Below are 24,087 nucleotides of genomic sequence, written 5' to 3' on the forward strand. Positions count from 1 at the left end.
AATAGGAATTATAGTGCGGAGACTATGGGTCACACTGTAATCTCAGATGCATGCTGTGCTGTTCCACAGACAGTCCATCAAGATATGTTCCAAAGCATGCACCAGTGCATATAAAAATATATAGGCTGAGACCACCAAACTCATTTCATTAGGACCTTTCAAGGTTAACATTATAATCATGCTTCAGGGCATAAACAGATCACCAGCTGAGCTCAGGAAGGAATTTCACTTCTGTGGAAAGATTGTCCCCAGTGGGTCAGTTTGTATTGCAGGTACATTTTACCTTTTGCAATTATTTCTGTACCAAAATTTCTTTATATTGTAAATTAGAGTTTAAATAATCAATTTTAAATAATTCTAACCTAAGAGTTTCTTTTTCTTTTCATTTTATTTTGGTTGTTATTTCCTAAATTTCTAATGATAGTAGATAGAAAGATGATAGGTAAGATAGAATGAATGTTTTTGTTTTATTTACTAACGAATTTATGTAAGTACTATGTATTAGAATTGACTATAATCATGTTATTATGGAAATGTTATTTGACTAAGAATATTAATTATATTGTCAGTAGTAGTATTAGAAATTAACCGTTTCTATTGCCCAGAATGGTGTCTGATGTTCAGCACCAAATATAGTAGATTTCTGATGTTTCTGGTCACTTACCTTTTCAATAGCATAAAAGACAAAGCATGATCCCTATCACAGCTCCTGCTTCTGGCACCTTGCTCACAGTGCTAGCAAAGAAGTCCTACTTGGAATAACATCTTCCAAGTATTCACCTCTCAGCCATTACAGAAGTATTCAGATAGGGAGATGAGGAAACAGAGTTTGGGGCTCCATAAACAACTAGACAGCAGAGAGAAAGAATATGAAAATGATCAGCATGCCATACATACTGTAGCTCTTTTAATAGGCTTTGTCTGGGATTTCTTGTTCATCACTTGCTCCTTTTGATAGGTGCTCTCTTCCTCTCATTTTAAGACCTGAATGTTATTAGATACACTTAGTGATTTCTGATCTCCTAGTAGTGCTACCACAGAGAGTCCTTCCATTTAGCCCTTACGTTTTCTTTTTAACTAATGGGATACCATCTACATCTCCGCAGCCTGTTCTGTGTGTTGCCCAACTTCAAAAATCCCCTAGAGCAGCACAGTTAACAACTAATCATCAGCAGAGCCCATCTACTGAGGCAATAAATCACTATCCCAGACTGTCTGGTTTTAAAACCCACCCTTAACATTCTATTGGGCAATTATTTAACTTTTCTTGGCTTCAGTTCTATGCCTACTTCCACAACTCCAACCGCATTTGGGAATGAGACGCAAGGTCAGTGTGAAAACTACTTGAGTCATTTCAGAAGCTCCCGACATGTAGTAGTAGATGCTCAGGAAGTGTTGATTGGATAAGTGAGTGTAAAATGCAGGGGTGTATACCTGGCCTGTAGCAAATAGCTATTTATTTTTGTACTGTTTTTGTCATCACTTTATATTAGAAATATTGATCTTAGAAATAGAGCCATAGCAAACCCTGTCTTGGGCAATGGCTTTGTTGCACGCATCAGAAATCCTAGAATTTCAGAGTGGGAAGGCACATTTAGGGGGAGAATGTCAAATTGCCTTAATCTAATTTACTTAAAATCAATCGGCATAATGATCACTTTGCCTAATGAGACATTCATCTATAAATTTCATTTATCAAATATGTAACATTTCATCTTTACTACACAGTTTTAACCCAGAGGCATTTTTGTAAACTTTTATAGTGGCAATTTTGTCTACTCTTGAGGGTTTCCAAGGCATTTCACCCACATAAGACTCCATGTTTAAAGTATTAGGAAATAGGTTTTTTTAAAAATCTACAAATGCTTGGAGTGGCATCTTATTGCATATGAGATGTTACATCTGTGACAGAATTTCATAAGAATATGAATATTAAGCTAATGGGAGTTTGTGGGGGTGGGCATTTTGAGAAGTGATTTTAGGTGAAGAGACCTCAAGCCTCTCTCAGGAATGAAGAGTGAGAGCTCGGCGTCAGTGTGTGCCTGCATCATTTGGCTGACTCCTCTCCGTGACTGGGTTCAGCTCTGTTGCCACCTGCTGACGGAGCTAGTCTGACAGGTTTCAACATTAGATGGATGACAAATTTCTAAATCCGGGGCCTGCTCACCCACCTGGGTTGACCTTATGACAAAATAGTAAGTCTGTATTCTGCAGAGATTTGATGTGGCCACAGAAATCCATTTTGCTCTGTTTATGAACTCACAATGGTATGTCTCCTTCCAGTTTTACCTGTTTTGATAACATATATTTTACAACACCCATCTCCTCTGATAATAGGTATTTTTATCATCAGTTGCCCTTCAGAAAATAATAAGAATATTAAAAGGCAGAAGAATGGAGGATACGTCTAAGGAGAGAAAATGTAGAAGAATATTCAAAAGGTATGGGGATATGTACGATTTCTACACAAAGGAACACTAGCACTTATTTGACTAACAGCAGCCCTTCTAAAACCAGCCAACATAATAAACCTTTCTTTGAAATCAGTTTTACTTTCAGTGATCCCACCTCTTAACGTGGAAGAGCCAATTGTCTGCCATTGCTATTTCCCAAAATTCTTTTTCAATTACAAGTACTCAAGGGCAAAGAATTTATGTTTTAATGAGTATGTGTAGTTTTTCCTAACCTCAAAAGAAGGTATAGAAGACGGGAGGTGCCCGGAGTTTGTTTAAAGTTCTGCCTGACTGTATAATGATGCGAGAATGTCCGTCACATCATGTAGTAACTAGTAGTGTGGAAACTGACATCTGCCAACCAGTAATGGTGGTCATACCTCACTGCTGCTCCAACTGCTCACAGTCCGGTTCAGCTTGCCACCCTGAGCTCCAGCCAGCTGTCAGGATTGTCACAGCTGCCATCTTATTTACTGCCATAAGCTTTCTTGGCATTGTGGACCCAGACACTGCTGAGACAACGCCTGTCATTGGCTGTCAGAGACACGGGGCTGAAAGACTCTGAGGAACCCTGGGAAGGTGCAACATGTTCAAACCACCTGACAGTGGAACCAGTCGGCACCAAAGTCTCTAAGGTTGTTCTTTGTTGACTGATAAGATTGGACAAGGCACAGTAGGCCCTCCAGAACTCCTATTCAGAGCTGTTTAATTGAATGTGTCACTGACAAGGGACAATCACTTGGGCTGTAGCATCTATTCCGAATAAAACAATTGTTTTAAAGTAATTGGTCTGACAAGAAGGCTGGCAGCCATTACGGATAAGATGCATGCATTTCTACCAGAAGAGACAGAAAACATTCTCCCTGTAATTGCCACGACTAAGCTTTTAAACTTTTCCCTCTTCTTCTCTTGAAACAAGTCCTTTTAAGACCTCTAATTTGAATAAACATGAAAGATTCCAGGGACACCACTTTGCTATCTATGTTTTTTACACACATAAGAGCCTCATCATCAGCTTGTTTAAATTATTCAGCAACAACAATTTGCAATGGATTAAATAGGGAAAATGTGTAAAGGATTAGTTTGTCTCTGGACTTCTCTGCAGATCTCACTGTTAGCAATTCCTGATATAAGGACTGCAGTTATGCAATATAAGACAGAAGGTCAATTACATCAGCTAGTTAACACAGATTGAGCCAAATTTCCCCCACATGTACGTGGTTTGTCAGGAGACCGGCTGAGTCTGCAACAGCCAAAAGCATCTAAGCAAGTGGTGGTTAGCTGTATAACACACCTTTGCAATAATAGAATATGTAGCACATGAGAAAGAAAAGAAAGGACATGGTCTAACCCACAATCACTGCATTACTATAATATTTTGCAAAATATTTTACATATATTATCATTGGATCTTCACAATATTCAATGTAGGAATTATTTTTAGCCATTTCATATACAGGAGGAAGGAAGCCCACTTATATGACTACATGGTAGAGATTAATGTGAAAGCAGTATTTTTGACTCCAAGGCATCATTTTTCTAACATAACACAATGACTAAGTCCATCTTCAACCATCTCTTTTTGCTATACCAAATACACTCTTCCTATGAACTCACATCTGTTCTAAAATTTTAACTAAAATATAGAGAAAGGAGAAGGAATTTATTATCCTTCCTCTAATTCTCCATTTTTTGAACTGGAGTTTCCACTCTGAGTTCCTAGGCACATAAAACCACTATTGTATAGTGGTTACACATGCACGTTCTCAGTCACATTGCACAGGATTGAAAGCCAGCTCTACGACCTCCATAGCTGTATGCACTTAGGAAGTTTACTTACTTCTCTGTGCTTCAGTTTGTTCATCTATACAAAGAGCACTCATTCACTCACTCATGCATTTACATTCGTTCAGAAAGCATTACATACCTACTGCACGGGGGATACTATCCCAGTCCTGAGGATATGATGACATGAAACAAGCTAAATAATATCCTTGCTTATATTACCTGGCAAGGAAGTCAGTTAACAATAAATGACAGTTATATTCATTACCGCAATACCTGTAATAAAGAAAGAGAAATTTGGTTGGAGGATAGAGAGTGGTGGAAGAACAGGGAAGAGGTGCTATTTTTAGGTAGAATGGTCAGAGAAGGCATCTTTTAGGAAATGCCATTTGAACAGAGATCTCTTTGTGGAAAGGAATCCTATAAAAAGCATTTCAAGCAGAGGGAAGAACAAGTATGAAAAACCTGAAGTAAGAACATGCCTGTGTGTGTCCAAGCAAGAGCAAAGAGGTGTGCCTTTGTCAGCATTAGTGCAGTGGAGGAAGCTGAAAGGCAATAGAAATGTAACCAGTGGTCATTCACATCGGGCCTTGACTTCTAACTTAGGTCTAATTGTGATGGGGATCAACTGGCACTTCTGAGGCATGGAGATTGTCTCTCCTACTCATGTAGGAAGAACAGGCTGTACAGAAACAAGGCAAGAACAGAGAAACCAGTTAGGACGCAATTTTAAGTAATCCTGGGGAGAAATGATCATATCTTGGACAAGAACTGTTGCCCTGGAGGTGGCGAAGAGTGATAGTAATCTTCACTGATGAACTGGATGTCATGTAGGGTGGATGGAAAATATTAATCTGGAGTGAAGGCATTTAGCCTAAGTTATTAGGTAAAAAGTGATCCCAGTTACTGAGCTGGAACACATCAAGGGTGACAAGTTTCAGGGGGAATTAAAAGTGCCTGCTTTATAGGTTGAATGTGAAAAATAAAAGCTTTGAGTACAAAGTCTTGTGTATAAGTCTCAATAAACACTAGCTGTTCTTATGATCATTATTAGCATTATTACTAATTAATCAAGTCCTACAAATCTTATTTTCTAAAGAGCTCTCACATGCATACTTTCCTCTCTATACTCACTGCTATGCTTTGATTCAAGCTTTTATTATATTGTATTTAGATTCCTTTTAAAAGAAATTTAAAGAGGGTGCAGAGAGGAAGAGAAACATTGATGTGAGAGAGAAACATTCATCAGTTGCCACCCCAACAGGATACTGAACCTACAACCTAGGCATGTGACCTGATCTAGAATTGAACCAGTGAACTTTTGCTTTGGGGACAATGTCCAACCAACTAAGTCACAACAGTCAGGGCATATTTGGATTCTTGTAATGGTCACCTAACTTGGTGTCCTGTCTCCAAACTTTATTTAATCCATTTTCTTCACTGTAGGCAAAATGATCTTTCTGATGTGTAAATCTGAGCTCTTCCTAGCTTAAACATGTCAGTGGATCTCCATGGCCTGTGGAAGGAAGCTAGAATTCCTTAATGATCTGGTCCCTAACTTCTCAGCACTACTTTCCTGGTTTTTTTCAGTCTCCAGCATTATCAAAATGCCCATAGTTCCCCTAAAGGTACAGGTGTTGCATGCCACCCTGCCTCTGTCCATGGCATTTGTCTTGCCTGGAATACCCATTTAGTCTCCATGTATCTTGCATGGAGATACAGCAAATTTATACTTCTGTTTAAATTCTAATTATGAATCACTTTTCTTTCATCCCCCAGAAAGAGCAGCACCTCCACACATCCATGTCTTATATGAAGTTCTATTACTGTAAATAACACATTTTTTAAATTCTGATATGTATGTATATGTGTACCTCTGTCAATCAAGGATATACAACTGTCAATCCTTGAAGGCAAGAATATGTCTTCTTTATCTTTGAATGAATGTGTGTGCATAGTTGGTGGCACATATATGTCCACCTTGATTGTTGTAACCTATCTGGAATGTTTGTGAGAAGAGGATTTCTCTCTGTCACTTCTGGGATCTGATTGTGAGAGACAGAGTGGAGTATTAATGTACCTGTACTTTGGTGCCTAAGACCACAGTTGCATAGGGATAGTTTTTAGGGTCTTAACAGACTACTTGAGTTTATAATGAATTTCCCAATGACAGAGTGACTATTAACACTAATGAGTGATGATAAATATGAAAACAATGACAAAAATGAAATAAAAGTGAGTATGGATGTAAGCCTTTGCTCTTTGCCTCATGTAACTGCTGTACTCTGTCATGAATTTTGTTGCTTTGTGTATTCATCATTTCTCTCATTAACTTGAACTATTCCTTCCAGCCTCAAACTAGCCTCTTTGCAGGTAGGTCAAGATAATTTCTGCCTTGGAGCTTTTACATTTCTGCTGTTTTGAATATTCTTTCCTGTTTTCTGAGACTGTGGGCCTAACACATGCAATTTATAAGTCTTTATTATTCACTCTGGTTTGGATTGATACCTTCCTTCTCTGAGGTCATAACATTATCTGTACAATTTCCACTGGTTTCAAAGTATGCATGGGCTCAGGTTATTTTAATACTATTCTACTTCTGCATTTATTTCTCCAAATCTCTTTTAATATCCTCATTTGAAAATACTGTCACATTTTCATTTTACCTCTCTTAAAACCAGTGGTACAGTTTGACCTCAGTACAGATGTTCAATAATAGATATTAAAGTGAAAAGAAAGATGTATAAAATGTGGTAATCAAACCCATAATTACAATCACTTCAAGCTTACGTTAATGGACTCTGGCATGATCTCAGATAAAATGTCTTTATGAGGATCTCAAGGCAAAAAAGGTAATAAACACATTTCCTTTCACTTACAATTATCATATTTTGCAATGTATAATGCACACTTTTTGCCCAAATTTTTGAGGGTAAGATAAAGATGAGCATTATATGTGGGTAGTACCAATTTGTTACTGGTACATAACATTTCTTGTACCTTCTGCCTGTTCTTGTGTTTTGTAACTATTTCTTACATGAAATTTCTTGCACCATAACATGTTCAAAAATAAAAGCAAAAATCCCTTTATAATAAGAAAGACAAGTATCTAAATATAAATAAATAAAATTGAATTAAAAATGAAAATAAAATATTTTTTCCTAATAGTTTGGGTCAAAAATGTGGGTGCACATTATATAATGCAAAATATGGTATATGTAGGAGAATCAACTAATTAAAGCTTAAATCTGATTATCAGTAGTCTATTTTGAAAGTTAGAGAAGGAGATTCTAGTTGGAAAAGAAAGGCAAAACTCATTTTCCCTTCAATTTTATAAGAATATTAAACTCACAGGCTATGTTTTACCATGCAGGAATGAGGAAACAGTATTATTAGAACTGGCAGTTTCCTTTTTCAAGGGAAATGGCCCTCTCTGAAAATAGTGGACAAACAATTGATTTAAGTGCTGCAAGAGCCAACATGTTGAGGACCAACCTAAATTGACCTGAAGTCTGGGGCCTTGTAGACTCAGATTATACTACCGCTGTTGCCCAGGAGCTACCAGAGAAAGCAGTGGTCAGATTCATCAGGGGTGAGAGCTTTGAATGATCCAGTAAAATTGATGTTAGTAAATCCAGGACATGATTTTACTGCATTTCATTTTTGGTGTTCACTCCTGAAACAACAAGTTTTTTTTTGTTTTGTTTTGTTTTTTGTGAGAGATGAGAAAGTATTTTCTCTATTTTACACATATTAAAAAGTGAAATAAGGGGACATACGTAATTTTTATGGTATGCAGACCAAGGACAGTTTCCATTGCCCAAGCAATATCTAGAGTACAGGTTCCTCATTAGATAATTTCACACTGGCTGCCTCCCTTACTTCTTTGTCAAACAAAATTTAAAAATGAAAGCCCAGGACAAAGGGCATTGTAAATGAATTAAAAATTGTCACAGCTGTTTCAAGCAGCCTGGGAAGACATATAGTAAATTTTACTCCCCTTCATGTTATTTTTTTTCCTTTGGATAAATATTGGCAAGTGGTCAGCCTGTCATGAGAGAGTCCAATTAAAATTATATATCTTTGCAAGTCTTCTTTTCTCTGATGTCAGTAATGAAGATCCTTCAGATAGTCCTTTGATATCTACTCCTGGGCATTTTAATTTCCTGACAAATCTATCATCTGAAATTTGCCATCAGGAGTAGTCAGTCTCTGAGTTGTAATAAAATAGCACAGACACTGGTACTTGCCTTAGCATTTTAACAAAAAGACAATCGTTACAGATATCACTATGGCTCTTTGTTCTTATAATCTTACCTATGTCTGTGTATCAGTGTATAGGAATACAATTTAGCTGTGGATTTGATAAATTTATGAAGGAATGTATGCATACATGATATCTTAGACCAGTGTATCTAAACCTTCAGGATCTTTCTGGCCAGTCAGGCTCTCATTATGTTGTTATAAATCTCTTACACATATCTGGACAATGTAAAAAAAGTTTCTATTCACTTCCAATGAAAAATACAATTTTCTAGAAATTATATTGAGAATAAATGTAGATATTTTGAAGTGGAAAATTGCTAACAGAGACCAGAGCTACAAATTTAGACAGCTAGAAGTTATTGTCTTTAAATATATATTTATCCAGTTCTGGCTGGTGTGGCTCAGTGGATTTAGTGATGGCCTGCGAACCAAAGGGTCATCAGTTCAATTCCCAGTCAGGGCACATGCCTGGGTTGTGGGTCAGGTCCCCAGTAAGGGAGTGTGAGAGAGGCAACTGCCCATTGATGTTTCTCTCCCCCTCTTTCTCCTTCCTTTCCTCTCTGTCTAAAAGTAAATGAGTGAAAAATCTTTAAAAAATAAAATACAATGTATATTTGTCCAATTAAACAAAATGTATAAAAACACTTGGGATCTGAGGGAAGCAAGAGGTTTTTGGGGTTTTTTTTTCAATTGTTAATAATTTTTTATATAAAAAAACTGCAGGCCAGCAAATTAATCTATTTTACTTAGAAAACTAAACTAAACTGTATTAATAGCAGAAATGACTTCAAAATATTTGAGATAAGTGTGTAGTTTGTTTTTCAATAATGATGAGCTGCTATGGAAGAGATTAATCAATAACTGGATGACTCAAATGTGAGAACTACAAAGATGTCAGAAACATAAAGCAATGTGCGTGCTACATGTTATGGGCTGAACTATGTCCCCCAAAATCATATGATGAACTCGTAATACCTAGTACCTTAGACTATGACTGTATTTGGAGATAATGCAGTGCACAGAGCAAAGGCCATATGAGGAAACAGCAAGAAGGTAGCCGTCTGCAAGCCAAGATGGTAGCCATCTGCAAGCCAACCTCAGAAGAAGCCATGCTTGCCAACAATTTAATCTTGGATTTCTAGCTCTAGAGTTATGAGGATATTCTGTTGTTTAAGTCACTCATTCTATGATATTTGCTATGGCAGCTCTAGAAAACTAATATACCAAGAAAGATCAAAACCCACTAGAAATCAATGCAGTGGTGTCCAGAATGGAACTGAGGAGTCCCATTTACTATAAGGAGTTTCTTCTACCTCATATATACTACCTCATACTACCTAAGAAGTAAGAGCACAAGAGAGCAAGATTGCATTTGAAACCTGTGGTCAAGGAGCTTGAGTTTAGATAGTGTTACATACCAAGCATCTCAATCTGTATCCTAGGATATAGCAATAATGGAGGCTAGGGTAGTAAACCAATTCTGAAATGAAGCAGAATACTTATTTTGTATAAGGCAATTTGTCCATATGGAGAAGGAGCTTCTGAAATGAGCCAAAGGTAAAAGAAGGGTTTCAATCTAGGGTCAGAGGATTGCCAAGAATTAGTGAAGTACTAGGTCCTTCAGAGCAGGACCACCACTCTTGATGACCAGGTAGAGTAGAATGGAGAACAGCAGACCCCAGGGCCACACGAGGATGGGAAATGTAACCCAGAGGCTACATGAACCTTGGCTGCTTCCACCTTACCATTATCCTTAACAACACACCTGATTTTTTATCTAGGTGGCCACAGACAAGACATGGGGCCATTGAAACATCGGCAGAGGGCTGAGGTGGGTTCATGTGGGTATACGCATACATGCAGAGACCCATTAATCATAGCTCAGCCAGAATATCCTAGATCTGAGGGAACTTGATGTAATAAGATTATTCATTTATTTATTCAGAAACTCACTTAAATGCTAACATTCATGGAGAAACCCCAATAACTGAAACTTTATTTTTACTGCCACAATTGTATCAGTAACCAATACTGAAGATGGGGTGGTGGGGAGGGTAGTTTGAAGAGGAAGGTCATACCTAAAGATAGGACTCAAATGTGGGGAGCTACAAGAGAAGAAGCAGTAAATGTAGAATCCATTCATTTATGTCATCTACAATGAGCAAATACTTGTTGCCCTTTTGTAATGTGCGTCATTTTACAGGATTCACTAGAGATTTCACAAAAAAACTTTAAAACATAATCTGAAATTTAAGGAATAATTATCTTAATAGCAGAAAAACACATTTACATAACAATATGGTTTAGTGGAAATGAGCATAAATAGTTTAGGATGATCAGAACATGGAAATGTCAATGTGAATTAAGCCTTTAACTGTGCTTTGTAAGTGGGGTATGGTTTGGATTGGCACCAGAGATTAAAAAAAGCACTGAAGCCAAACATCCTAAGGGAAGATGTTGAATTAGAAGATTAGTAAAGCAAACAAAACAAACCCCACAAAACAAAACAGAAAACAAATTGATTTTCCTGAGGCAGATAATTACTTGAAGAGCAGAGGGAGTTTGGGGGTGCTGGGTTCCCCAGGAAGGAGACTGAGGTCTCCCTCTGAGTGCATTAGGGAGCACTTTCGTGATCAAGCTGTGACATGGAAAACAAAGAAGCAGGATTGAGCAGAGGGGGAAATTGCACTCCACAGAGGTCTCAACAAGGGCCTCATCTGACCTAAATGGAAACTCTGAAGCTAGGATGACCCTTCAGAGTGGCAGCAAGAGGACTAAACTGTGTAGTCTTATCTTATCATGACTGCTCATTCGAATGCCGACTTCCTCCAGCAACAGGTCGGATCTCGGACGAACCAGATGTCTGAAGTTGAAGGCAAGTTTCAGGGTGTCTTAACAGTTGGAGGTAATCAACTCTAATCCTGGAAGGAGACAGGGCAACATCATAGCATCCATTCCACTCCATTCCTTTGTACCTCTCAGACCCAGTTGTTTATGTATGTTCTTGGAGTAGGCCCTCCAGGACTCTGCTGTACCTATTTTTCTGAGGTAACTTTAAAAGAGGAAGTTATGTGGGACTAATTACAGCTGGTTTCAGGACCACAGCTGATACTCATGGTCTCCCTCCTACACCATAGTCTAGCATTTCAGCTGGTCTAGGTGGCTTACTGGGTGCGGTGACCATGATGCCCACCCTTCTGGGATCTGGGCCTATCCTGTTTAGGCTGTGGTTTCTGCACTCGTCCATTTACTGTGCAAGTTGACCAAGCAAGTAGCAACAGGTACCAAAGTGAATGACTCATTGCCAAATATTTTTTTCTCCTGGTTCTCTTGTTTTAACATGAGGCTGATTATCAGGGTCAATTGCTCTCACCAGGATAGTGACTCCTCCTCCTGCCCTCTGCTCCCTTGGCACAAGGAGCCCAAAGTCTTCATGCAAAATCATACTCAGTTCAGTGGGACTCCTGCTATGTGCCTAGGAGGAGGCATCACCACTTTGGAAATCAGAACAAAGCCCAAAGTTGCTTGAATGAGAAACATACATTTCCCAAATAAGTTACTGGAAATGATGGGGAGCAGAGTCCCTCCCACCTCCAGCCTTTGGTTTCCAGATCCAGACAGTCTACCTTTTGGAGACACGCCACCTTCAGCATACACTGAATCCAGGATGATGGTGCCCCATGCTGGCAAGCTATTGTCTAAACTGGTGTTTTAGTTGTGCCTTCAGCAGACTAGTCCACTCTATCAGGCTAGAAGCTTCTGGATAGTGTGGTATGTAATGTAGGCAATGGTTTCTTGTTCTGAAAACTGGGCAATTGTTCCGAAAATTGGGCAAGGCATCATGAAGTTTTATTGGACAACTGCTCTAACCTGATCATCATCTTTGACTGCTTTTAGTTATGTAGATTGAACCATTCCCTTATTACCTACCATCTCTCTTGCTGCTAAGAAAGCCAGGTCCTAGTAACATCTAATAACAATAATTTTACCTACCTAAATTCTGTTTGTTAAGCTTCCCCACCTGTCCTCTAAGGCTTGGGATTCCCATCATCTCCATTGCTGTCAGAGAATGCAATTTTATAATTACATATCTTACCATCTGCTTTTGCTTAGCAGAGAGGAGAAATAATTGAACTTCTTATTAATGCTGATTCCTTTATCACCAACAGACTCCTTATTGCTTTGTTAAATAATAAATTCTGGGGACTCTCAGAACATAGTCATTGGTGATATTTTAGACTTTACATAGTATAATCATTCTAGTGTGCCCTAGTTGCTAAGGCTTTAAATCTCTTCTTCTCTGTCTAGTATTACAATCATGTCATTTCTACCTCACTTTGTGCTGCTCCTCAAAGTTTTTTAGCTTCCGAGAGCCACTCTAGAAGTGTGTTGCTGAGATTTTTGTCAGGGGGTACAGTTATTTTTCCCTGTTAACAGAAACAGAGCTTTCTTAGCCAACTTGTGTTGGTCTTTAGCCCTAATTATTGTCTTAGTGTCCAGAAGCAGAGGCAGGGGAGACTCAAAGGAGTTGGGGACATATGTGTCATGTTTTCTTTCAGGAAGAAGCCTCTGCATCTTCCTCAAGCCAGAGTAAGTACTCACCTTAATAAGGAGGGGTGGACTGTTTTGCCAGGCTGAGATTTCAGGAATATTTGGGGATTCAGTATTGGAGTGTCTCAGCATAGGTATCCCCTTCCATGACTCTGGGCCTTGATGTTTGGATAACCAGCTTGACTAGGTTTGGCATGTAATGTTTTATAGGAGCTCTGCCATACTTTTGATTAAGTTCTGGTCTGCAGAGTTTTTTGTCTTCAAGCCTACAGAAGTGAAAGCTTCTTTACATTCTACCAGGAGTGTCCTTGACTTTCACACTTAGTTTTAACTCCCAGTTAATCCTCTCAATCTTTCATTATTCTTTTCCAAGGTATAACCTGTATTTAGCAGCACATCCATTTCCATTATACGTATAGTTACTATTTCCCCCATGCTTTTCAAACACCTGATATACCGTCACGTTAATGCAGTCCCTCCCAATCATTTTGTCCCAGTTCCCACGAGTGAAAGTTTTAAGAATTGTATTGGCCAAGTAGTAAAAGAAAAGTGAACAAAAGCAACCATTCAAAGGAAATCAATAGCCACTTAATCAGATTCCACTTTGGTGATGAATTTCCCCATAATATTAGTATAATTGGAATTTCAGGAGGCCTACCCATTTAAAGGATGTTTTTTTGTTATTTGCTTATATGATTTTTAAAAATATATTATACTTGATAAAGAAAAAATTTAAGCCTACTATTAGGTATTTAATTTTCCAGCAATTTTAATACACTTTTAAAAGAAAGATAACTTTAACACAAAAAATAATTAAATTGAAGGTTGTTTGAAGTAATGGTCAGAATCTTACAGATGTGAACAGTACCCTACTTCAGTATAGATGAGTTTAGTAGCTACCTTTGGGGGATCACAGTGATATTCTTTAAACCTTAATAAGTGATTCATCAACAATGGGAATATATTTGCTGCCCCAAATGTAACTGTATTTAATGTAAGACCTAAATTATTTCACCACTACTGTTAATGATGTGTAATGAAAAGCTTGACAGAAAAAGAAATGTAGGGATGGATCAGCATCTGATTCTTGTACCAGGTTGAAATATGTTAAAGAATTGTTCATGTTCGTTTTTCTACCTGTGTTTTCTTAAGGTATTTAAAATATTTCCATTTTCAATCTAAGTCTCAGAACAGTATGTTGGGAATAGTGAACAGGGAATAAACCACTCACAGCCTTATAAATAAAGTTTATATTTTACTATAAGTATATTTTTCTCTAAGTTATTGAATCATTTTAAACAAAGTATTACACACATTTAAAAGAAAAGAGATATAACTCTCCAGAACTGGAAGCAAGCATGACCAAAAAGTTGGGAGAGTACTGCAGTAATCCAGTTAATAAAGAAAAAGGACTCAGACTAGGGGTGACCTGATGAAACAGAGTGGACAGATTTGAGATAAATGTTTTGGTTGAAATGATAGATTTAACTAGAGAATTAGATGTGTGGGAATAAGTGTACTTGGATATTTGGAGAATAATAACAATCTCTGTCATAACTTATTATTCTAGAATGAAAGCAAAGTAAATATGTTTTCCAATTAACAGTTATCATTTCTTACCATTAGATTCACTGAAGGATGTTCTAAAATCTCCATCTTATGAATGGAAACTGAACATTAAAAGCTGGACTGAGATACAACAGGGAATAATGACAACAACTTTTGTTAGCATGTGGTATAAATATTTACTATATAGAAGAATGAAGAAGTTAAAAAATTGCAACTGGAATGGTAATCAAAACAGACTTATCTTATAATTGCTTTTCATGGAGTTTGTCCTGCCTGTTAAAAACTCCAGATAGTACATAACTTGGGTCAGATTGTGATATACTCTATAAGACACACATTTAAAGTTCAATGAGGAAATAAGATTTTATTTAGTTTCAGTGACATTTTTCCTAGTAAGTACAGAAAACATCAACATACAATTATGTTGAGGTTTTGTTAGCAATACATATGAAAAATTCTTTTTTCTTGTTTGTTCATGAGTCTTTGCCTTCCCTACCTTCCTTCAAAAGACAGGATCCATGGGTGATGGCACCTATATTTTAGAGCATGCTCCTTATGATAGTGGCACTATGTTGATATTTGTACTTCCTCCACTGGATCCATTGGCACTGTACTCCCTGCTCTTAAAAATTATCACAAGAAGTTACAAAAAAATTGCATTGGGAAATGAAATATTATGAAAAAATAGTAAGGTTACAGAAGATTAGAGCAGCACAGTGAACAAACTTCCACTAAAGGATATAAAATGGACATATCTATTTTATCTAACTAATGATTTGAGAAATATGCTATAGGCACATAAGGAAATTTATGGAAAATAGTATTAGGGAATAAAGTAATAAAATATTACAATTGAATACATGTTCTTAAGTGCTTAAATTTTTGTTGTTATTGTAGGTAGGTTTTGAATATAAATTTCATTTTATACTTGTTGTTTATATACAAGAATGCACATTTATATATTAATCTTATATTGAAGAAATTTGGTTAACTCATTAATTTAGAGGATATATCTGTATCTTTTCTCTGGGTTCTATGTGCTTGCAGACCATGTGGACTTCTTGAAGAAAAATGTTTGTTGGAACCTATTCTGACTTTCTTAGGGCAAGGAGGTGCTTTGTTGTGGAGCTCTCATTCACAATGCTTAGCCTGCTGATGCAGCTTCCAAGCCATGCTGGCCCTCACCTATAAATCATGTCACAGTCTCAGCTCAAGGTTCACATTCTAGTTTTATCCATTTTAAATGCATTTGACATGGTAACATTAAGGGCTATGAATAAGCTCTTTTTATTTCAATCTTTACCCTAGGACATGTTTATTGATTTTAGAGAGAGAGAAAGGGAGGGATAAAGAAAGGAAGAAAAACATTGATGCAAGAGATGCAATCTAGTCATTTGCCCTGACCATAAATTGAACTTGTGACTTTTCTGTCCATGGAATGATGCTCCAAACAACTGAGCCACACTGGCCAGGGCTGAATAAGCTGTTTTAGATCAAATACTTATTATGTGAAAAATCTCATGGAGGGAGTAGGAATCAACTATTACCGACCCACATAGCCGATTTTAATTAATAAATTTATTTTAATTCACCTATTCTTTAAAAGATATAAAAATTTCACTGATGAATTTATTTAATATTTTTCTTTTATTGCTTATATTTACTATCATAAATGCCTATGGCATTTTATCTAGAGACTATATTGAATATTCTCAAATAAGCAAAGCCTGTAGTTAAGTATTCTGTCTTGGCAGACTGATTCCTCTAGTGGCATTAAAATATTCACAGTAGACTATACAGCTGTTTACTTTTCTGTACATTTTTTTGTACAGAAAGGTAACACAAAAAGTCATTTGTCAAAAAGTAAGTCTGGTGTTTGGTTCAGGAAATAAGTGAACCCTCAGTTATCTGTTAAGACTTTTCAGTTATGAATATCTTATGAGGAATTAGATTATTTTCTGATGGTGAACAAAGACCTTGTGCAAACTGGGCACTAAATAGGGGGTGATGAAAGATATGAAGTCATTGTGAACACAATTTGTAGATGAAGAAGCCAGGGTAGAGGGCGTGGGCAAGAATGACATCTGGAAACACACTCACACTCGTGTGGCCTGAAATTAGATCTTGATTTGAATTGTGAACACATTAAAATTTAGTTTAAGTATCACATTCATCAATTTTCTTTTAAGTAGTTGGATATATTTTTCTGTGTCTATAGAGAGACTATCACATATATGTATACCTGTGTCATAGTAGTGTTATTTGTAAAGGCCAAGATTTAGAAGCAGCCCAAGTGTCCTTCAGTAGATGAGTGGATAAAAAAGCTGTGTTACATTTATACAATGAAATAGTCCTTGGCCATAAAAAAAGAAGAAAAATTTACCCTTTGCAGCAGCATGGATGGACCTGGAGAGCATTATACTAAGTGAAATAAGCCAGTCAGAGAAAAATAAGTACCATATGATTTCACTCATGTGTGAAATCTAATGAGCAAAATAAACTAATAAACAAAATAGAAACAAACTCATAGGTAGAGTTCAGACTGAGAGCTGTCAGAGGGGAGGGGAATTGCAGGGCTGGATAAAAAGGTAAAGGGATTAAGCTAAAAAAGAAAAAACTCATAGACAGAGACAACAGCATGGTGATTACCAGAGAGGAAGAGGGTTTGCAGGGAGGTAGAAAGGATATAGTGAGAACAAATAGTGATGAAAGGAGACTTGACTTGGAGTGGCAAACACACAATACAATATACAGATGGTGTTATAGAATATTGCACTTAAAATATATACAATTTTATTACAATGTCACCCTCATAAATTCAATGAAAATTTTAAAACATAGAGAAAAAGAAAAAAAGAAATCTAGACTTTATTGTTAACATGTGTAATACTATGTCACAGAAGTCATTTTAAATTTAAACTTTGAGGACCAAAAACAGATGATATGTAATAAGATTTTGATTTGGCATCATGAGAGGCTTGAATTTCAGACACAAGTCTGGGTCACAGGGAGGAGAAATAACATTCTATACTAGTTGCATAAATGCTAGTTAGATAAATGCTCTCATATGAATAGATAGACTGGTCCTTAGTTTTCTCATTTATAAAATGACATTAATTTTACCTCATTCTCAGGATGATGATCCAGTCAGTGATTTGGAATCTCTTGGGAGAAAAATCACATAGTTATTCATTCAATAGCCTTATTGACTACTAATAATATACCATCACTCAGAAGAGAAAGGACTTTACTCAGCTTTCCTGGAGCTCACATTCTATTAAGGGTAAAGAGGTAAATAAACATATAATATTCCAGGTAGCAACAAATGTTAAAACACACACATGCATTCACATAAGATTAAATCAGCATGGTCTGAGTTTCTCTTTTACAAAGGGTAGTCAAGAAATCCTCTGACAAGAACCAAGCTAGCCACACTGAGTAGGGGTTTATGGGAAGAAAGTTAGTGATTGAGGGGGTTACTTTAGGTGAGAATGATCAGTCAAACCAACAAGTCAGGACCCATGTTCAAAGACAGAAGCTGAGGCACATGTGCAAAAGACAGCAATGAGGGCAATGCAGTTAAGAGGTGGGTGAGGGTGGGAGGAAGGGGAAGTTATGGGGCTCAGAACTCAAAGGGTTTAACTCTGAATTACACTGCATACCATAGGGGACTCTGAGAGAGTAACATCATCTTATTTAAGTGTTAGCAGGATCCCTCAGGCTGCTGTGTGGAAGGACTTGGGTTGGGGTGGCTGGAGTAGACCCAAGGAAACTCCTATTGTGACAGCCTAAGCCCACCCTCACAGTGAGTTCTAATAGGATGATGGTGAGGAAGGTGGAAAACGTGATCAGCTTTGAGCCCTGTTTTAAATGGAGAGCCAATAGGATTTGCTGATGGCTTTCATGTAGAATGTACAAGTCAAAGATGTACAAGTCAATTTGTACAAGTCAAATTTTAGAAATTAAAATTGTGCAAACAATTTCAAAATAAACATATGTACAGCCTTGAAGTGTTTCTTCTACTTCATGGTTTGGGTTAGTGGTTGCCAAACTTGGATGTGTGACAGAATCATCTGGAAAGCTACCAGAGAGTACAGAGGCCAACATGTTGATACAGGACAGGACTGGAGTCTGCGCATTTCCACCAGGTCACAAGTAGATGTAATACATGCCGAAGTTTAAGAACGGCTGGTTTAGGTAAAGAGAAATATTTTAGGGAGATTGACTGATATCTTAACACCTTTTTCACCAAAAATAGGCATTTATTTGTTTTTATTTTATGAATTAGGAACTGTTCTTTGTAAGTCATTTAACATTTACTGGGTAGAAAATTAATCTTACTAAATTAATCATAGATTTCTATTCTTGACATTTCCCTTTCTGTTTAGCATTAATTCCCAAACTGAATAAGCTCCCCCATTTCCCTGTTGTATTTGAAAACTGCATTTATACTTGGTGCCTGTGGTGCATAAGCAGACAGGTGAGCATGTAATTTTCTTACTGTGTCTACACTCATAGGAAGGACTATATGCTGTCACAAGGCAACACTATGCTCTTTATCTTCTGCTTTGCTACACTCACCCTCTTGCTCTTTGTAGCTTTAAGTTTCGCATTATGCCTCATTCTTCCAGCAGAGGTAATTGTACCACACACAGGGATCACACTGTATTTTCAAATCCTGGAGGTAATACAACAATGGTCATTCCTGCAAATGGGAAAACCCAGAGACAGAAAAACAATTCTTCTATCTGGGTCACTCTGGTTGCTGCCGGCCTAAGAACAGGGACAGGAAGCACCAGGCACATGGGAACCTGTGCTTTGTACCCAGGTCTGTTTTTGTAGAGCAGGCTGCCTCTGTGTGGCTGAGAGGACACCTGATGAGATGCAGGGGCATCATGGGGACTTCAGGGGGAAAGAAGAGATTTGGGGAAAAATACTGGACAAAAATGTGAATGAAATAAATGTAATGACCAGCATTACAAGGCTCCATTGCTTTCAATAACACAAATGCTTTCAAGAAGATTAATTTCTAGGACAAGAGAAGGACAGCACAGATACAATCTAATTGACAGAACTGTCTTGGCAACTGATTCTATTATTTTCAATAGGCAGTTAGAGAATCTGTTATATCTTGTATTGATATTCAAAAGGGAGAAATGTAGAAAGGCAAAACTGAATTTAACTTTTGCAAACGTTTTTACATAAATACTTAAAGATGCAAAGTTTCAAAATGGCCCAAAGTATAAAACTGATAAATAGAACCCATGTTATGCTAAATAATTTAATAAATATTGTTGTGACCTAAAAGTAAAAGCAAAAGCAAAATCCTCTCAATCTTTCATCTTGCAAGCAAAACTTTTCATTCATTCATCTTGGAGGCAAAATGTCCCCTGAAAATTCATGCATCATACACAGCTATGGATTTATCTCAAGAGGGCAGATAATTCTGAAAAAAAAAATTACTACAATGGATTTCCATGAATTACTGCAGCATGTACTATTTTGCTAAGTCTTAACATATTGTAGGTATTTATAACATTTTATTTAAATGAGTTGGCTCAAACATATAAAATTGACTTTCATTCTAAAGTCAATTTCCTAAGGTAAAATTATTTTCTCAATTTTAAACCAGTAAGAGAAATATATATCAGGAGACTATTTTTTGCGAAGATATTCCTAAACTTGTAAGTATCTGTTTAATTTTTGTCTGTATTTATTATTTTAGAAGCAAATAACCAATCAAAAAGCTAGGATTACTATTTTGATTTGCATGTCCACTCATGGTGCAAGCAGACATGAGAAACATCATTGAGCAATATCTGGATTTTAGTGTTCTGACCATTATGCAAATAGAATAAGTCTCCCACTCTATGAAGTTTGTAGGAACTTAATTGAAATTCTTAGCAGAAATGTAACTCTTTAACATATAATTACTAACTTTTTTGTGATTGTTAATAATTGAGTTAGCCATCACAGATTTAGATACATACTGACCTTGGGAATCCCTGAAAATACAACAGGCCTCACCAGTCCCCAAGGAACTGGTAAATCAGTAATCAAGTGGGATGGATTCCTGTTTTCTTTTAAAGGAGAAAGCACTTTTTGTAAAGAGCTTACACATTTGGGCGCTATTCTTAAACAACCTGTTTGTGCCACAGTTGTCAATTGAGGATCAGAGTTGGTCTTTGGCCCTGGGGAGAAACAGTTGAACAATTTAAGAATATATTTTCATAACATTAGTAAAATGTACCCAGTTTTCTAAATTCTATGCTCAATGAGGTATAACTTTACAGTAGAAAAACTACATACTTAAGCTACTGGCTCAATAAATAATTCCTTTATTTACCAAATGTTTATTAATTATTATTTAAACACTTCATTCTAAAGAAGGGGTCCATAAAATTTTCATAGTAACCAATTCCCTTGTGAATCAAGTGAAAAAAAGAATTCTCACTGCCTCACTCCTGTGTAGATATAACACATTGTCCTTAAAATTTCAAAAAGTCTGAAATCTGTAACCCCATAGGAACTTCATTTCTTTAATGTGACTTTTTCCTTAATTCAGGCCAGCTTTGTTCACTCTAACAGCACCAGATCCCTCCACCTTTGCTCATATTGCATGTCCGCTCCCTTAATCATTAAGTCCCCAGGACATTAGGTTCTAGTCAGTTAAACTATCTTAAAGAACAAAGCCTTGGGTCTACTGACTGTAGAAACAGAGTTTCAGTCAAACCAAAGAAAACATCTTGACTTCAGTTGTGATTCAACCCCAAACCCATGAAAGTGGAACAGCCCTACTGACCACAATCTGGTGAAGCCAAACAGAAGGACACCATGGCTGACATGAGGACCAGATGCAATGACCAACTACCCCTACTCTACCAATCAGTAGAGTCCATGACCCTAACTCCCTTAGTCAGCATGATTAATGATTTTTCTCATTCACAAGAAGCCATTGAGGAGCCAGGTCTTTGAGTAATAGTGCCCCTGTGTCTCCGGGCTTGGTGCCATTTCCTTCGATAAATCTGTACTTCCTTTGCTGCATAATCCTGTTTGCATTTTGTCAGGTTTTGATGTGCACAGGCACACAAACCCCCTTTAGTTCAGTAACAGATCCAGGTGAAAAATACCTCATTTTCAAAGAAACGTATTGAGCACTTACCTTGTCCTCAGAAACGCCGTAAGTACTGAAGACACACAGGGAACTAGACACTGTCCCAATCCTAATACATAACATACATAAGCTGGGTAAGACATATATCTTACCTAATCAAAGAAATGACTTTGGCCACATGAAAATGAAAAAGAGGTAATGAATGATGATTTACAATTTTGAATATACTAAGAATTGAAAATATTCTGCTAAAGGAAACAAACTTTTTTATTCCTTTTATTTTACTTCCCGCTTTTTACTACCATAAAATGTAAGTAAACATCAAATCTAGATTTTTGTTTTAAAAAGGATATTATGGCTTATCTTTGAGTTAATAAACAAGTTTTGAGTACCTACAATACAAAGAGCACCACACTAGATAGTTTAAAGCCACCTTTTATTTCCACCCATTTCTACACTTTCATAATCATGTGTTCTCTCTCAGTGGGCACTTACCTTTGAAAAAAAGTATTTTAACAGTTGACTGTGTCTTCAGCAAAAGTCATCATATGGAAATAATAAAACAGACTATGTCCTGCTGAGCATGATAGTGAGTGAGGAAATTGAGAAAAGGAATAAAGATTTGTTTAACATTGATGAATGTAAGAAAAAATAAAGTGTCGAGACATAAAGGATAAATGCCAAAAACTATGTATAAGCATGTGTATTATGCAGCAAGGTACTGAACAAAGAATGTGACTGTGATAGATAAGGAAGTGTAGTAGTAAACCACTTCTCTATTTGTATTTTATTGTTTCTCATTTGGGAGCCAATTCATTGGGTCATTGAAGATAGGTGAGTGGACTGAGGGATGCAGTCTAAACAGAGGCAAAATAATGGAGATGTATCCCATTAGAGGCCCTCAGGGATTTGCTCATGAGGTGGGTGTGCTTCTAGTAAAAAGAAACCCAATAAAATGCTTCTAATTCTGCAACTATTCTTCACCTGGATAGTAAAGCAAGAAGCACAAATAATAATAATAAAAAAGAAAGGACAGCAGAATAACAAATAATCACACACAGTCAATTCAGACCTATTCTAAAACAACAGAATACACTTTAAAAAGCAGTAAAAACAATAAAAACCCAGTCATTGTGAAAAAGGAGAGCCTTAGCTGCAATAAGCAGTCAATAAAGAAGCTCTCTCATTTGAACATCAAATGCACATTGTTTTGCAACACCTGTTATTCAGCCATAATAGCTTTCCTAACCTGTCAAAGTGTTTAAGCTGAGGAAAAGAAATGGGCCTCCAGCTGTGCAGCTCTGTGGAGAAAGCCAGTGCGAAGCAATATTAGTTTAATGAAATGTGTACAGATTGTAATTGTGGTAATAAGAGGGCAATTCCCTGAGGTGCCATCGAAAGGCGGTGAGTGCAGCCAGGCAGAAAACAGAAGCTTTGCAAGCTGAGGGAGAAAATGTGTCCTGCTCTGGAGAGAGGGCAGAGACTGAGCAGGAAAGACGAGGGAGAGAGGAATCTTGTGAATGTGTTTTCCTTAGACTCACTCCAAGAAAGAAAGCAGGTCTACAGGGGGTGCAAACCCTCTCCTTGCAGCAGCGCTGACCCAGAGCTAATCTGAATCAGTGTTAACCGGGCTGCAGGTGCTGGGGAACTCAGGGGAAACAGCTCTCAGTCTGCAACAAGATGACAGTGACCTTTCTGAAATCCATATTCAGAGTGAGAGATGATGAATAATCAAAAATAAATGATGTATAAAGTGGGTAATACAAAAAAGAAACCAAAATATATTGCAAATCAAATGAGCATTGCCTTATTTTTGTGTTTATCTAGGCATCAACCCAGGATTTACTCCTGAAGGAGCATACTTGAGGAGTATTCCTGAGAGATGGCTTGTATATCAGTTATCTGATAGACAATCAATTTGTCATTATTTGAAACTTCCCGAATAATTCAAAAGCCCGAAGGTGAGGCATGTGTAGCTAGTCTCCACAGACCAGCATTATATTTCTGGCTCTTTTTCTAACTAGCTGTGTGCCTTTGAGCAAGTTATAGACCCTCTCTAGACTTCCATTTCATTATCTGCAAATCTCAGGAAATCAGTCTAAGCAATTACTCTGTATGACACCTATCAATGGTCCCTTATTACCTAACAGCATAAAGGTCCAGTTTAATCTTGACCCTCCTCTCCTCCTCAGAGCTCATGCCTTGTCAAGTTGACTGCAGAATTTTACAAGACTATATGAAAATACTAATGCTCCTTCTTTTATACATGGTGTGATTTAATTCTATCTCTTCACATGTGCTTTTTCCCTCTCTCAAAAATGTTATCCAACTGGCTTAGTTCTTTGTGGT

Source organism: Phyllostomus hastatus, unplaced genomic scaffold, assembly GCF_019186645.2.
Source record: "Phyllostomus hastatus isolate PE091 unplaced genomic scaffold, TTU_PhHast_1.1 phas_scaffold_39, whole genome shotgun sequence".
Taxonomy (NCBI): Eukaryota; Metazoa; Chordata; class Mammalia; order Chiroptera; family Phyllostomidae; genus Phyllostomus; species Phyllostomus hastatus.